The 12,174-nt window shown below is 39.9% G+C and overlaps 1 non-coding gene across 1 annotated transcript; it reads left to right on the forward strand.

Moving 5' to 3' along the window:
* Positions 1 to 6,018: 6,018 nt before the first annotated feature.
* Positions 6,019 to 6,124, forward strand: LOC140854956 (small nucleolar RNA R71). Its single transcript, XR_012138049.1, has one exon. It is a non-coding gene; the product is annotated as a small nucleolar RNA R71 (small nucleolar RNA).
* Positions 6,125 to 12,174: the final 6,050 nt, after the last annotated feature.

Consider the following 12,174-nt stretch of genomic DNA (forward strand, 5'->3'; position numbering starts at 1 on the left):
TTCTTTTAATTTTTAGATCCACGAGCGTCCGTCTGTCCCCCACGAACCCGCTGCACCTCGCACTCGCACTGCCTCGCGAACCCACTCACCTGTGCTGCCTCGCGCGTCCGATGCTGCAAGCCCGCCCGCGCGTCCGCCCTACGTCCATGCTGCGTGAATGCTGCCGCGTGAACCCATGCCGCGTGAATGCTCCTTTTTTATTTCAAAAAGAAACTTTTATTTCTTTACAATGACGTCTATATTCTTTTTGGATTTCTTGCATAGTATCTTCATTTTCTATAATACCGTATGCATCCTTCTTTTATTTAAATTTTATTTTTAAGTTTAATTTTCTTCAAACTTGAGTCTTTTTGATCTACGAATCGGACTCTTTGTATCGGCGATCACCTTTCCTATAAACATAAAAAGAAGCATCAAATTTTTAATAAATAAAATAAATTAAATATATTTTTTTGCTTTAAATGACTTAAATTAAGTGTTTATCACACCCCCCAACTTGAATTTTGCTCGTCCTCGAGTAAAATAGATATATCAGCATTGTGTACCGACTCGATCTTGAATAAAAAGTTAGGTTAGGCATCCCAAAAGGTAGATGATACCTGGTCAGACCATTAAAGAAATACTTCATTGGATTATCAATTTGACCCAATTAGTGGCTGAGTATTAACTAAAGAAATTTCAAGAGCTTTTCTTTCACCAACTCCCCACTTTACTCTTTAAATCCTCTAACTTAATATGAGAGAGGTTTATTATCTTCTTGCAATTTAGTCCCCTTATTATCCACTATTTTTTTAACATTGCCCATCTTTTTACGCGAACTACAACACTTACTTAGGCGAAGGAGCCCGGTTACTCAGTAGGAAACCAATATTTTTTTTTTAAGTAAATTTTAAGGAGAATTTTTTGCATACCTCGACCTTTCCACCCAATCTCTCATGAAGCAGATCCTTTATTGAGATCAGAAAGAAGAGGGTTGTAGAATCACTCCTAAAATTTGGTCTAGTCTAAACCCTACCATTCATTGGATTTTTTTAATAATTTATTCCTCAATATTTCTAAAATTATCTTGACCGTTAATCATTTATTGTTTAGGATGCCTAATTAACTCTTAATCAAAATAAAATTCGAATACACAAAACTAATTATTTCTGATCATACTCGAAGATTTGATTAATTTTCTCTCCCCCTCCAACTTAATCTACATTGTCCTCAATGGAGTAGGAAAGCAAAGAAAATAAAAGGAGAGAGTGCACCTGGGATAATTTTGCTTCGGAAGTTGAAGATAGCTTCATTGATTAATAGGCTCTTGTTCTAAATTCCTGCAGCTGTGGTAAAGTAAAAAAATATGAAATCGTTGGGTTGCCTCCCAACAAGCGCTAAGTTTTACATCTTCAGTCAGACTGAATTGAGTATTATGGTGGTATTGGATCCACTAAATCAACAGTTTCAATTAATTCTCCATCACTAATTTCATCTATGTAAGGTTTCAATCGCTGACCGTTCACTTTAAAGGTGTTCTCCTGTTTAAGATTTTTGAGTTCTATAGCTCCATGAAGAAATACCTGAGTTACAATGAAAGGTCCGTCCCAACGTGAACGAAGTTTTCCAAGAAACAGACGCAACCTAGAATTGAAGAGCCAAACTTTTTAATTGGGCTCGAACATTTTTCATGTAATGAATTTATCATGGTATGCTTTAGTTCGAGCCTTATAAATTCTGGCACTCTCATACGCTTCATTGCGTAGCTCTTCAAGTTTATTTAATTGAAGTCTCCTATTGGAACCTGTATTTTTCATATCAAAGTTAAATTACCGTATGGCCCAAAATGCACGATGTTCCAATTCCACCGACAGATGACAAGCTTTTTCGAATACAAGTCGATAAGGAGACATTCCTATGGGTGTTTTAAAAGCAGTATGGTAAGCCCATAATGCATCATCTAAGCATGCTGACCAGTCTTTTCTATCGGGTCTAACCATCTTTTCTAGGATATGTTTAATCTCCCTATTTGACATCTCTACCTGACCATTAGTTTGGGGGTGATATGGTGTGGCCACTTTGTGTGTAATATTATATTTTTTTATAAGTGCTTCAAAATATTTATTCATAAAATGAGTCCCCCCATCACTAATGATCATCCTTGGAAAGCCAAATCGACTAATGATGTTTCATTGGATAAAACTAGTTATAATTTTATTATCATTAGTCCGTGTAGCTATTGCCTCCACCTATTTTGATACGTAATCAACTGCCACCAGAATATATTCAAATCCAAATAAGGCTGGAAAAGGTCCCATGAAATCAATCCTCCAAACATCGAAGATTTCTACTACTAAAATGGGGGTCAGCAGCATCATATCCTTCTTAGATAAATTTTCTGTTCACTGACATTGCAAACAACTTCGGCCAAATTTATGTGCATCCTTGAAAAGCGTTGGCCAATAAAACCCACTCTGTAGCACTTTTACTGTAGTTTTTCTTCCACTAAAATATCCCCCACATGCCGAAGAATGACAAAAAGTGAGAATGCTTTGGAATTCACTCTCGGGGATACAACGACGAATAACTTGGTCAGGACAGTATTTGAATAGTGCAGGTTCTTCCCAGAAATAATATTTAATTTACGAGAAAAATCGATTCTTTTCTTGTTTTGTCCAGTGAGAAGGTACTTGTCCTGTTGACAAGTAATTGACAATATGGGCAAACCATGGAGGACGGCTAGAGGAGATTACGAAAAGTTGTTCGTCAGAAAATTTTTCTTTGACCTCATCTAAGCCTATCGTGTGTTCAACTAAGATCCTGGAGATATGATCAGCTACCACATTCTTGAAACCCTTCTTATCTCGAATTTTCAGATCAAATTCTTGTAAAAGAAGGATCCATCTGATCAAATGCAATTTAGTATCTTTCTTTGAGAGAAGATGTTTCAGAGCCGCATGATCAGAGTAAACTAGAACCTTAGACCCTAACAGATATGAGCAAAATTTTTCAAGGATGAACACTACTGCTAGTAGCTCTTTTTCTGTTGTGGTGTAGTTTAATTGGGCATCGGAAAGAGTTTTGCTAGCATAATAGATCACATGTGGCTCCTTATTGATTTTTTGGCCTAAGACGGCACCTATTGCAAAGTCAGAGGTATCACACATAATCTCAAATGGAATGGACCAGTCAGAGGATTTTATTATGGGTGCTGTTGTCAGGGCTGTTCGTAATGTGTTGAATACTTTCAAACAGTCTTCGTCAAAGATGAATGGTGTGTCCTTGGTCAACAGATTGCACAAGGGTCTTGAAATCTTGCTAAAGTCTTTGATGAAGCATCTATAAAATCCGGCATGACCTAAGAAGGATCGTATTTGTCGGACCGAAGTAGGAGGTGGTAGTTTTGAAATGACCTCAACTTTGGCTTTATCTATCTCGATCCCTCTTTCAGAAATAATATGTCCTAATACAATTCTTTTCTGCACCATGAAATGGCTCTTTTTTTAACTTAAAACCAAATTTGTCTCTATACATCGTTGAAGAACCTTGGTTAGGTTCTGAAGACAATCATCAAAGGTAGAGCCAAATACTGAAAAATCGTCCATGAAGACCTCTAGAAATTTATCGACTATATCATAAAAGACGGTCAAAATGCACCGTTGAAAAGTGGCTGGTGCATTGCAGAGACCGAATGGCATACGTCTAAATGCAAATATTCCATAAGGGCATGTGAAGGTAGTCTTTTCTTGATCAGCAGAAAATATCAGGATCTGATTATATCCTGAATATCCATCTAGAAAATAGAAGAAACTTTATCCTGCTAGCCGTTCTAAAATTTGGTCAATAAAAGGCAAAGAAAAATGATCTTTCCTAGTAACGGCATTCAGCTTTCGGTAGTCCACACATACTCGCCAACCAGTTGTTGCACAAGTAGGAATTAACTCACCCTCATTATTCTCTATTACGGTAATACCTGACTTCTTAGGTACTACTTGGGTTGGACTAACCCACTGGCTATCTGAAATTGGGTAGATAATTCCAGCATCTAGCCATTTCACTACTTCCTTTTTCACGACTTCCCGCATATTCGGATTCAATCTTTGTTGCATGTCCCTATGTGATTTTGCCTCAACCTCACTGTGAATATGATGCGTGCAAACAGAAGGATCTATACCCTTCAAATCGGCAATTGACCATCCTATAGCCTCTTTATGCTTTTTGAGTACCCCGACAAGTTTGTCTTCCTGGTCGTTGGTTAGGTCAGACGCAATGATCACTAGAAGGGTATCATTGGATCCAAGAAATGAATATTTCAGCATGGCAGGAAGAGGCTTTAGCTCTAGAGTAGGTGGTGCTTCTAAGGATGGTACTAGAGGGCCTGATTGAATTGGTAATTACTCGTACTTTACAATCCAAGGGGGATTGGTGCTAAAATTGGGAGGTTCTAGCAAAGCATGTATTTCTTCAGTATATCCATCAATATCAAAATTATCCATTCCAAAATGTGTTAGGCATGCTCGTAAAGGATCTGAGTTGAGCAAGGTAGGAGCTTTATCTTCTATAACTTCCTCTAACAAGTTGATCTCATTATGGTCGTACACAGGTCGTCCCAAAGATGCATTGAAAATATTCAACCTTAGCTTCTTATTTCCGAAAGATACATCCATAACTCTGATCCTACAATTTATACAAGCATTAGCGGTTGCTAAGAAGGGTCTACCTAGGATGATTGGTATTTGGTTGGGGTTGCTGCTAGATTCTATATCCAGCACAAGAAAGTCAATAGAAAAGTAAAATTTATCTACTTTCACCAATACGTCTTCCAACATTCCATGGGGTACCTTAATGGATCGGTCTACTAGTTGTAAGGTCACTGTCGTCGGTTTTAACTCTCCAAATCCAAATAGGTCATATACAGAGCTCGGGAGAAGGTTGACACTTGCACCCAAATCTAATAATGCCTTCTTAATCGTGAGGTTCCCTATGACACAAGAAATAATTGGGGTACCTGGATCTTTCAGTTTGGGTGGGGCAATTTATTGGAAAACTGAGCTGGCCTGCTCAGTTAGGTGGATTTTTCTTGGTATTTGTGCCTTTGATTTTCGTTTCTGTGTATACAGGTCCTTTAGAAATTTGGCATAGGTCGGAACTTGCTTAATGGCATCGAGAAGAGGTAAGTTTATCTGGACCTGTTTAAACAGTTCTAATATTTCATTCATTTTTATACCCTTCTTATCAAGAGGCAGAGAGGATTCTAAAGCATTGGGAAATGGAGCTTTAGGTGCAGGTGCTGGGTTAACAGGTTCTTTCCTCTCTTCAGATTTCTTCTTTTCTGTTGTAGTTGGAATTGGTTGCTCTTGTTGTTGGATTGCTTCAGGTTGATTTAAAATTTTTCCGCTTCTAAGGGTCATGATTGATTTGGCATGTTCGAAAAAAGTTTCAAGACCAATGGAGCTTTCAGCGATGTACTGACCTTTTGGGTTATTAATAGACTGACTAGAAAATTTGCCTTCTTCCCTCCTACTGAAAGCTGTTGCTAGCTGACCTATCTGGGTCTCTAGCTTTGCTATTGATTGCGTATGGGAGTGAAGGAGTTGGGTATTCATTTCTAGTCCTTTAAGTGCTTGCAGTACCTTTTCTTCGAAAGTCGAGCTATGAGTACTCGGAGTGGGTTGAGGAGGGTTCTAGTATTGTGGCTGGGATGGATGCCTAAAAGTTACATCCGGGTAACCTGATCTTTGTTGCACCGGAGGAACCACTGGTTGTGATTTCCATGAGAAATTCGGATGATTTCTCCATCCCAGATTGTACGTACTAGAATAGGGGTTTTTCCCTGGTCTATCTTTGAGTTTAATATGGGTTTATCTCTAATAGAGGCAGACATATGATGTAATGAATTTTCACTTAAAATTTCAAATAGTTGCCATGCCTCATCCTCACTTTTCAGCATGAATGTCACACTGCATGATGCATCGACCATTTGTCGATGTCTTTCAAATAGCCCATCATAAAAATATTGGATTAACTGCCACTTGGGTACAGCATGGTGGGGATATTTTCTAATAAGGTCCTTTAATCTCTCTCATATTTCATGAAACATTTCTTCATCTAATTGGGAAAAACTAGTTATGGCTTTCCTTATTTGATTAGTTTTTCCTATGAAAAAATATTTCTTGAGAAACTCTCCTTGCAGCTGATCCCAGGTTGATATAGTCATGGAATCCAAAGTATATAGCCAGTATTTGGCTTTGTCCTTAAGTGAGAAAGAGAATAATTTTAACCTAAGAGCATCATCGGAGAAGTTGTGAATTTTGACAGTTGAGCATATCTCAAGAAATTCTTCAAGATGTTTATAAGGGTTCTCATTACTAAGTCCATAAAATGAAGGTAACATTTGAATTATACTGGACTTAATTTCATATTGAGTGGCCTCCACAGGGGGTACTTGAATACAAGGAGAGTAGGTATATGTGGAAGGAGTAAAGTACTCCTTCAATTGCTTGGATGGATCATTCTCCTGATTTCGGTCCATATTTTTACGTTTGTTGGCTCTAAAAGTTCTTTCTATTTCTGGATCAAAAGGTTGGATTTCTGGTCGTAACGATCTACGGCCAAGCATACACCTTACAATTATACTTTAGAGCAAACACAGAAAATTTTAATTTTTATAATATATATATATATTTATTTATTTATAATAAAGTGAGAAAAGAATGAAGAAAATCTAAAGAGAAGAACCTAAGAATTTTAAATCTATGAAAAGGAAGAAATTAGTTAATGTTTAGATGTTAATTACAATCAACTTAAATAAGCATAGACTCTCTATCCTAAGGTTAACTTAGATCTAGACAGCTCCTAACTTTCAAGACCGCCTTTGAGCACTCCAAGCTCAAGACTGACTAACTGACTCGGCCAGGTAAGCGTAAGATGTGGAAGGTTCCCTGCTCGTTGCTTTCCTTAGACACCAACTGAGTTGGCCAGGTCAGTCAACGGAACCAATTGAAAACCACTTTCTTTAACCACTTAACTTAGACACTGAGCAATTAACCAATCTGCACTCGGTTCAACTCTAGAGCTTTCTTATCCTATTGAGCTCGAAATTCCTAGGGCTGACGTCTAGTTGATTTTAAAATTAAGGCTTGGTTTAATGCAGAATGAAGGTTATGATTTTTGGGCCAAAGAAGGGTGATCAAATCCTCACCTTATCTGATTAATGGGTTATTGCCCTTAAGATTAATTATGGAGATGAGATGCAAAGAAACAAGGTGTCCAATCAAGTTAGAAATTTTTATATTTGAGGTTACGCTATTTTAGTTAAGTGTTATGAAATGTCAGTGACTTTTTTTTTTAATTCAACCATGCCAAGGTCCCCGACAACGGTGCCAAAATTTGACGCATAGTCGTTGATAGCACCAAAAATAACTCTACTCACTACGTAGGTAGGATGAGTCGAGATCGTATCCTCAGGGACCTTGGGCTAAGTTGAGATTGCAAAATAAAAGAAAGAAGCATTGTTTTGATTTAAAAAATAAATTATCTTAAAATTGATGTAATTAGAAAATAAAAAGCTCAGAAATTTTGAATTAATTTTGTACTAGTAGAGTTGTATCTCTTTTTTTTAATTAAATAAATATGATTAATCTTAAGAAAAATATCTATCTTTTCTTGACACGCCCCGTACTCGTAGATCACAGTACGTCTCCGGAAAGTACTAGGTAGACAACTCTTCTTTCCTCGGCATGCCCCGTATCCATAGATCACGGTGCGTCTCTGGAAAGTAAAAGTTGTTCCTAATATTAATCTAACAGGAAAGCATAAATAAAAGCATATGAAAGAGAGCAAATAAAGAACTCATGACGATTTAAATAAAAAGCATAATCTTTATTGCATATAAAGAAATACAAGAAAGTTTAGAACAATAAACCCGCTCTATGTCGTTATAAAATTTCTTCTCCACTCCCGAGACTGCTAGCCTAGCTGCTCATGAAGTAGTCCCTTTCTATTCCTCTATGCAAGGCTCTAGAAGAATTTCTGGGCTCTCCCTCCAATGGGAGTATAAAAGCCTTTTTATAGGTGTTAGGAGGGAGAAGTTTTACATGGTTTTTCGATGTGGGACTAAAGAAAATATTAAATACTAAAAGATGGATGGATGAGATGGAAAGATCACAAGCAGATAAAGAAAATATAAATTCTTCCTCTTGAAGTATTTTCAAATATTATCTTTTTTTTCCTTTAATTTTCAGATCCATGAGCGTCCGTCTGTCCCCCACGAACCCGCTGCGCCTCACACTCGCGCTGCCTCGCGAACCCGCTCGCCCGTGCTGCCTCGTGCGTCCGATGCCGCACGCCCGCCCACGCATCCGCCCGTGCGTCCATGCCGCGTGAACCCATGCTGCGTGAACGCTCCTTTTTTATTCCAAAAAGAAACTTTTGTTTCTTTACAATGACGTCTATATCCTTTTTGATTCCTTGCATAGTATCTTCATTTTCTATAATACCGTATGCATCCTTCTTTTATTTAAATTTTATTTTTAAGTCTAATTTTCTTCAAATTTGAGTCTTTTTGATCTACGAATCGGACTCTTTGTATCGACGATCACCTTTCCTGTAAAACATAAAAAGAAGCATCAAATTCTTAATAAATAAAATAAATTAAATATAATTTTCTGCTTTAAATGACTTAAATTAAGTGTTTATCACACCCCCCAACTTGAATTTTGTTCATCCTTGAGTAAAATAGATATATCAGCATTGTGTACCGACTCGATCTTGAATAAAAAGTTAGGTTAGGCATCCCAAAAGGTAGATGATACCTGGTCAGATCATTAAAGAAATACTTCATTGGATTATCAATTTGACCCAATTAGTGGCTGAGTATTAACTAAAGAAATTTCCAGAGCTTTTCTTTCACCAACTTCCCACTTTACTCTTTAAATCCTCTAACTTAATGTGAGAGAGGTTTATTATCTTCTTGCAATTTAGTCCCCTTATTATCCACTATTTTTTTAACATTGCCCACCTTTTTACGCGAACTATAACACTTACTTAGGCGAAGGGGTCCGGTTACTCAGTAGGAAACCAATATTTTTTTTTTAAGTAAATTTTAAGGAGAATTTTTTGCATATCTCAATCTTTCCATCCAATCTCTCATAAAGCAGATTCTTTATTGAGATCAGTAAGAAGAGGGTTATAGAATCACTACTAAAATTTGATCTAGTCTAAACCCTATCATTTATTGAATTTTTTTAATAATTTATTTCTCAATATTTTTAAAATTATCTTGACCATTAATCATTCCGTGTGTGTGTGTATATATATGGATGTGTGTGTGTATATATATATTTAGGATGCTAAAGCAAGCAATTCTAGACCGGTCTGAGCATTTTTGGGCAAGGGAACAATCCCAAGCTCTGGTATCAATCTCAGCCGTAATATGGATATTAAACATTTAGATGGGTCATATCTTGCCTAAAAGCACTCTCTTATCGCAGCGAAGTGCTTAGCTTCTAAGAGCAACGACGGAAGCTCTCAGTTTTCACCCTCCTTTTTTCCCTTCTATAAAGAGCCATCATCACCTCAAGATAACATTATCTAAAGCGATGAAGATAATATCTGACTTAATGCCCTCACAAGAGAGGATCTATCCTTCTATGGGTAGAATTAGATTGGGTTGGGTCAGCTATCACGGGAGTTAGGGTTCAAAGTCCGGAAGTCCTGTATTTGAATGAACAATAAGAAATTTGGGAAGACTGACAGATGCTGTTGCTTGAGGATAGAAATTACACACTACCATCGATTCTCGGGCCTGTTCCCCAACCGGTGCAGCCCCTCACCAAATGATAGTACAGTACATTAGTTGCTCCAGACACTCGATAAAAAGAAGTCATTGCTTGGACCACATCCAAATAGACCACCCATATCTCACGGTGGATAACACACCACATTAATCCTTATATTTCACGAATTCTCGATTGCGTGTTGTCCACCGTGCACATCCGAAGTACTGTTTTCCGCCTGATACTGTACACACCAGCAGGAACTTGTTTAGTGTGTAATAAAAAATAATTAAAAAAAATTGCCTACGGTCACAACCGAAAAGGAAAGTACGTTGCCTGTGCCCTGCTCAACCCAATTTGGAAACGTCATATGCCTGAAATCGAGCCAAACCAAGTTGGATAATTAGAGGATACATCTTATGCCTGAAACCAAGCCAAACCAAATTGGATAGTTAGAGGATCAAATTTAACTCAATTTGAAGTACTTAAACTTGAAATTCAATTCGAAATCGATCCAATTTTAATATCTAAACTCAAACTTAACACAATAAAATAAAAAATAAAGCAAGCAATACTCAAAATCCACCCAATTCGAATGTCTAAGTCATATTTAAACTCAAATTCAAATTTAAAATCAAACTTTGATCGTAATTTAAATAAAATAATAAAACAAAATATAATATTATATTATATTTTAAAATATTAAATTAGTAAAATATATTATAAATAAAATATAATATTATTAAAAATATATATTTATCTAAACTTACAAATTTTCGAACAGAATATTTTGCTGCTCAAACTTGTTTCAAAAAAATATTTGCACTACTTAATCTTTATTGTTGGGTATAAAATACCCACAGCCGAGACCCTCGGCGGAATCAACAACAGCACAGCTCCGTCCGGACTTCTACGGGAGCCGGGCTCCGCCGCCGACTTCAGAACAGCTCCGCCCGGGCTCCTACGAGAGCCGGACTCCGCCTCCAACATCAACTACAGCACGGCTCCGTCCGGACTCCTACGGGAGCCGGACTCCGCCTCCAGCATCGACTGCAGCACGGCTCCGCCCGGACTCCTACGGGAGCCGGGCTCCGCCTCCGACATCAGCTGCAGCACAGCTCCGCCCGGACTCCTACGGGAGCCGGACTCCGCCTCCGACATCAGCTACAGCACAGCTCCGCCCGGACTCCTACGGGAGCCAGGCTCCGCTCTCAGTATCAACTGCTGATAAGCTCCGCCCGGGTTCCTACGGGAGCCGGACTCCGCCTCCAACATCAACTACAGCACGGCTCCGCCCGGACTCCTACGGGAGCCGGACTCCGCCTCTAGCATCAACTGCAGCACGGCTCCGCTCGGACTCCTACGGGAGCCGGGCTCCGCCTCCGACATCAGCTGCAGCACAGCTCCGCCTGGACTCCTACGGGAGCCAGGCTCCGCTCTCAGTATCAACTGCTGGTAAGCTCCGTCCGGACTCCTACAGGAGCCGGACTTCATCTTTAACTTTGATTGCAGAGGACTCCGCCCGGACTCCTACGGGAGCCAGGCTCCGCTCTCAGTATCCACTGCAGGTAAGCTCCGTCCGGACTCCTACGGGAGCCGGACTCCACCCACGACCCCAACCGAAAGGAGGACCCCTCCCGGACTTCTACGGAGGCCGGACTCCGACCAACAGATCCGCGCCCCCTGGCAGATCACAATAACAACCATGATTCTGTTCCACTTCCTGTAGCGGATTCCGCTCGGCTCCATCACCCCCTGCGGCGGGCCCATTACTCTCTGACAGGCTGTGTCAACGGTCACGATTCTACTCCGCTCCCTGCGGCAGGTGCTGCACGACTCCACTACTCGCTGACAACTAGCGGCAACGGACGCCGCTCCACTACCTGCAACAGGCCCTACGTGGCGGGCTATGACAATAGCCACGGGTCTACTCCACTACCCTTCGCAATAAATTCTCCTGACCATGGGCGGCCCACTACCAGACGGTTACAAATGTCGCCATCAATCCGTTGCCTCCTCCGCCTATAAAAGGGGGACCCAGATACGTTATTCTCTAAGTTCATTTCTTATCTCAAAACTCTGCTAAATTCTCCGTTCGAGCACTCCATTCTTGTTGAGGCAGAGAACTGACTTGAGCGTCAGAGGGTCTTGCCGGAGCAACCCCACCTCCGGTTTAGACTTCCTTTGCAGGTCCCGACGGCGACCGTGGCTTCCCCAACTCCAGCTTCTCCGGTGCAGGCAGATTTTTGCACTAACAGGATTGGCGCTAGAGGAAGGGCCTGTGTCTTCGCAGTACCCTTGTTCTTAAAGGAGCGCTCAACGGATCTGCTTCCGGCCATCTTTTCCGATGCCCAATCCTCCTTCCCTCATCTAATGCCCTCTCACGAGGTCTCTGCACAACTACCTCCGGCTATGGTCG

This window comes from Elaeis guineensis, chromosome 1 (assembly GCF_000442705.2).
Source record: "Elaeis guineensis isolate ETL-2024a chromosome 1, EG11, whole genome shotgun sequence".
Lineage (NCBI taxonomy): Eukaryota > Viridiplantae > Streptophyta > Magnoliopsida > Arecales > Arecaceae > Elaeis > Elaeis guineensis.